Genomic DNA, 6000 nt, shown 5'->3' on the forward strand with positions numbered 1-6000 from the left:
CCCCCAAACATTAGCTTAAGACTATGTTCTTGATGAAGAGCTTATGCTCAAAATGTCGATTCTCCCGCTCCTCAGATGCTGCCTGACCTGCTGTGCTTTTCCAGCACCGCACTCTCGACTCTGATCTGCAGAGTCTGCAGTCCTCACCTTCTCCCTCTGTGGATGGCTAGTCCAATGACATCACCACACACTGCCTCCCCGGCTCATTGTCCCACAGACACTCTGACTGCTCTGCCTCATCACCTCAGTTCCAGGTTTAAACACAACTGAAAGCTAAAGTTAAGGAGCAGCTTATTCTAGCGATGTACGGTCGCTCAGTGGTTAGCACTGTTACCTCACGGTGCTAGGGACCTGGGTTCGATTCCAGCCTCAGGTGACTGTCTTTGTGGAGTTTGCACATTCTCTCCAGGTCTGCATAGGTTGCCCCTCAGGGTGCTCTGGTTTCCTCCCAAAGTAGGAGAAAGTGAGGACTGCTGATGCTGGAGATTAGAGCTGAAAATGTGTTGCTGGAAAAGCGCAGCAGGTCAGGCAACATCCAAGGAGCAGGAGAATCGACGTTTCGGGCATGAGCCTGAAGAAGGGCTCATGCCCGAAACGTCGATTCTCCTGCTCCTTGGATGCTGCCTGACCTGCTGCGCTTTTCCAGCAACACATTTTCAGCTCTTTCCTCCCAAAGTCCAAAGATGTGCAGCTTAGGTGAATTGGCCATGCTAAATAGCCCGTTGTGTTCAGGGATGCATAGGTTAGGTGAATGAGTCAGGGGTAAATGTAGAGTAATAGGGTAGTGAAATGGGTCTGGGTGGGATAGTCTTCAGAGGGTTGGTGTGGACTTGTTGGGCTGAAGGGCCTGTTTCCATATTGTAGGGATTCTATGATGTTAACTAACGTCAGAGACACTGATTTTCAGTGACTGACTGAGTTTAATTCCTATTCACTGCATGAGGCTCAGGGATATTTTCTGCCACTTTCAAGAATTATATTCTGTAACTCTGTCCCTTTTACAACTCCCCTCTTTCTACCGTTGGGAAATCATGAACATAGAGAGGACATTTTACACTTGTATTAAATTCAAAAACCAGAGACTTTCGGTGTAAGACAGTCACTAATAAATCCAATCGGGAATTCAGAAGAAACAGCGTTGTCCTGAGAGGGGTGAGGGTGTGGGACTTGCTACTGCAGGGAGGGCTTGGGATGAACAGTATTGATGCATTTCGGGGGAAGCTGGATAAATAGATGAGACAGGAAGGAATGTAGGTTATGATGGGGGTGAACGAAATAGAGAGGGTGAGAGGGCTGTCATCAGGAGTATCACATTGATGTGGATTTTGGTTCAGAAAGCCTTTTTTCCCATTATAATTCTACATAAATATGTGTTCATTAAATTCTATCCATTTTACATTATGGCCTCATCCTCAGTCAAAGATTTGCTTTTTTTTCACCTGCAGGTAAGCACGAGATCATGCAATTAGCAGTAAAATGTAAGGGGTTGATGTTTTGTGGACACACTCCAGCCATACAGGGTCTCAGTGAGACTGCTCTTGGACTAAAGTGCACAGTTTTAGTCACTTCATTTAAAAAGAAATATAATTGTACTGGCAACATTCCCGAGAAGGTTACACTGGGTTTATTCCTGGAATAATGGCTGTGGGTCTGGAGTCACATGTAGGCCAGACCAGGTAAGGATGGCAGTTTCCTTCCCTAAAGGACATGAGGCAGGGAACTAGACGGGATTTTCCAACAATGGATTCACAGTCATCATTAGATTCTTAATTCCAGATTTTTATTGAATTCAAATTCCACCATCTGCCATGACGGGATTCGAACCCACTTCCCCAGAACATTACCCGGTCTCTGGATTAACAGTTCAGCGACAATACCACTTGGTCATCGCCTCTCCTTTAATTGACTTTAAATTCCACCAACTCTTGTGGTTGGAATTGAACCCATGCCCACAGAGCATTCGAGTGGCCCTTGGGGTTGCTCGCCCAGTGGCATTGCCACTTCCTGAAATGGTGGCCGGGATGCCAGCTGTAACAGATGCCCCGGCTCTCCGGAGAGGAGCCCTGGAATCTTTCAGTGCATCCTGGGGGGACAGGTGGAACCTCGTCTGAGTGTGGCACCTGAAGTCTGGCACCTCTGCATCTTGCCTTCAGTCCCACAATAGAGGGGCAGGGGCATATGAAGCCTCGAGTGGCACTCAAACCCCTAGCCTCCCAGCTGAGAGATGAGGACGCTGCCGGCTGAGTCATGGCTGATACAAGTCAACTCAACCGCTTTAATGTGAAATAATTTAAATAATCTAAATAATTTCACAAAACAGACTAAACTATGAACTCTGAGAGATAAAGTCATTCTTTGAATGATTAGGTGTAGCCTCTTCTATCCACACTCACCCCATGACCAACGAGAATAAAAAAACTCCTCAATTAAAGCATTGGGATCCATGCTCTATCCTAAAGCCCTGAATGCCTCTCAGTAACCATTCTTTACTTTTTCTTTTCTTCTTTCACTACATCATTATTTTCTCAGTTTAATCTCCTGAGCTGATCTGAGGTGAGGGTTTGTCCAGCGTGGAGGAGATTGTTGTAGGCGAGGATGAGACAGCACAGGGAGGGCGAAGCCAACATGGCCGACATCGAGAGTGGGAACATACAGTACTTCAAATAAACCTATTGGGCTTTCACCTGGTGTTGTGTGATTTTTAACTTTGTACCTGAGATAGTGCCATAAGTGATGTAAATTTTACACTGTACTGGTGTGGGTACATGTGACAATAAACCTAATTCTAATTCTGAATCACTTAAAATGACACATCGACAGGGTTTGATATTTATACATTTGCACAACACCCACATCATTAATTTTCATTGCCACGCTATGATAAGGTCTTTCTTGATTCATTCAACTCTTCCTCCTTCATCTGAGCTGACGTGAATAATGACCTTGACTGAAAAAAAACTCATCAGGATTCAAACTTCCCCAAGTCGTGCTCAGTCAATAAACTCTCAAAAGTGAAACAGAGCGAAGGTAAGCCATACTCATTCCCACCTCCTAAACTAAGCTAACCTCACCTCAGCCCATGTGGGCTCACCACTCTCAATGGTCAGTAGCTGATGGGTTCCAGCCTCCGTTTAGATGCCCATGGGTTCCTGAAGGCCTCAGGATTCTGGGTGTGACCTATCCAAAGCTCTCTCAGCCCAACCTCACACCTTCCACACTCCAGAAACTTGTGTTCATCCAAATCTCTGCCATAGTAACTCACAAACACTTAATGGGAAGGTCCTGGGGAGTGCTGCTGAACAAAGAGACCTTGGAGTGCAGGTTCATTGTTCTTTTAAAATGGAGTCGCAGGTGGACAGGATAGTGAAGGAGGCATTTGGTATGCTTGCTTTTATTGGTCAGTGCATTGAGTATGGAAGTTGGAGGTCATGTTGTGGCTGTACAGGACATCCGTTAGGCCACTTTTGGAATACTGTGTGCAATTCTGTGTCTGCCTGCTGTAGGAAGCATGTTGTGAAACTTGAAAGGGTTCAAAGAACAAAGAACAAAAAAGAAATTACAGCACAGGAACAGGCCCCTGTGGCCCTGCAAGCCTGTACCGATCCAGATCCTCTATCTAAACCTGTCACCTGCTTTCCAAGGATCTGTACCCCCCCGCTCCCTGTCCATTCATGTATCTGTCTAGATATATCTTAAATGATGCTATCGTGGCCACCTCTACCACCTCCACTGGCAATGCATTCCGGGCACCCACTACCCTCTCCGTAAAAAACCTTTCCACATATTTCTCCCTTAAACCTTTCCCCTCTCACTTTGAACTTGTGACCCCTAGTAATTGAGTTCCGCACTCTGAGAAAAAGTTTCTTGCTATCCACCCTGTCTATACCTCTTAATCAGGTCCCCCCCCTCAAACTCCGTCTTTCTAATGATGTGTTTGTTGATAGAGTTCCGGTTGGAATGCCATGCTTCTAGGAATTCTCGTGCGTGAATTTGTTTGTTTGCACAAAATACCGCGCAAGGACTGGAACAAACACTGCATTGGACAAACAGGCAGAAAACTAGCCACCAGGATACATGAACATCAACTAGACACAAAAAGACATGACCCTCTCTCACTAGTATCCTCACGTACGGATGAGGAAGGACACCACTTCGACTGGGACAACACATCCATCCTAGGACAAGCCAAACAGAGACACGCACGAGAATTCCTAGAAGCATGGCATTCCAACCAGAGCTCTATCAACAAACACATCGAGTTAGACCCATCTACCACCCCCGAAGAAAAGGAACAGGAAGTGACTTCACCACAGGAAATAACATCATCGACCCAAAGAAACCCAAACATACAAATAGAAAGCAGGAATTTTCAGCATTGCTTCACATGAGGCTCACTGAAAATGTTACCCAGTAGGGTAACAAAATGTCTGGAAATGAACCTCCCAGCTCAGCGAGCAAACCTACATCCATATCATTCAGGGCTCAGAAAAGGTTGACGGGATGTTGCCAGGTTTGGAGAGTTTGTGCTATGGGGAGAGGCTGAATAGGCTGGAACATTGAAGGCTGAGGGGTGACCTTTTTAGATTAGATTAGATTAGATTCCCTACAGTGTGGAAATAGGCCCTTCGACCCGACCAGTCCACACCGACCCTCCGAAGAATAACCCACCCAGACCCATTTCCCTCTGACTAATGCACCTAACACTACAGGCAATTTAGCATGGCTAATCCACCTGACCTGCACATCTTTGAACTGTGGGAGGAAACCGAAGCATCTGGAGGAAACCCACGCAGACACGGGGAGAATGTGCAAACTCCACGCAGACGGTCACCCAAGGCTGGAATCGAACCTGGGACCCTGGTGCTGTGAGGCAGCAGTGCTAACCACTGAGCCACTGTGCCACCACCTTATCGAGGTTTATAAAATCAAGACGGGCCTGGATAGGGTAAATAGACAAAGTCTTTTCCCCAGGGTGAGGGAATCCAAAACTAGAGGGTATAGATTTAAGGTGAGTGGAGAAAGATTTAAAAAGGGACCTGAGGAGCAACTTTTTCACACAGAGGATGGTGTGTGTGTGTGGACTGAGCTACCAGAGGAAGTGGTGGAGGCTGGTATAATTACAGCATTTAAAAGGCAACTGGATGGGTATATGAATAGGAAGGGTTTAGAGGGATATGGGCCAAGTGCTGGCAGGTGGGACTAGATTTTGGGGCGGGGTGGTGGCTCAGTGGTTAGCACTACTGCCTCACAGCACTAGGGATCCAAGTTTGATTCCAACCTCGGGTGTCTGTCTGTATGGAGTTTGCACATTCTCCCCGTGTCTGCGTGGGTTTCCTCCGTGTGCTCCTTTTCCTCCCACAGTGCAAAGATGTGCAGGTCAGGTGAATTGGCCATGTTAAATTGCCCGCAGTGTTTAGGGATGTGTAGGTGAGGTGCATAAGTCAAGGGTGAATGTAAAGAAATGGGGAATGGGTTTGGGTTGGATATTCTTCGGAAAGTCTGTATGGACTTGTTGGGCTGAAGGGCCAGTTTCCACACAGTATTCTATTCTATCTATAATATAGAGTAATTTAGGATATCTGGTCAACGTGGATGAGTTGGACTGAAGGGTCTGGTTCTATGCTGTACAACTCTATGTCTCAATGACATGTGCTCTTGCTCACCCACCCTGTACTCCATTGACTGGTTCCTCACCCGTATCACAGAATCGTTAAGGTATAGAAGGAAGCCATTCAGCCTGATGCGTGGTGCTGAACCTCTGCAAGAGCATCTCTCCTGCTGCCTGTTAGCCGCTGCACTGATCAGAACACGGTCAGTCAGCTGAATCTGATTTCCCTGATTGGGGCTATTAATCTGGTCCAATCAGAGAATCCTGGCTGAGAGATATCAACAGGAGTTTTTGCTGGGGGGGAAAATAAGCACTACCGCAGTTAGGCGGTAGTGTGGCGGTTTAAGAGAAAAAAAAGGAAAAAAAAAATTAACAGTAGTGTCAGAGGTTCT

This window comes from Chiloscyllium plagiosum, unplaced genomic scaffold (genome assembly GCF_037043375.1).
Source record: "Chiloscyllium plagiosum isolate Xiang-an unplaced genomic scaffold, Cpla_swu_hap1 HiC_scaffold_4, whole genome shotgun sequence".
Classification (NCBI taxonomy): domain Eukaryota; kingdom Metazoa; phylum Chordata; class Chondrichthyes; order Orectolobiformes; family Hemiscylliidae; genus Chiloscyllium; species Chiloscyllium plagiosum.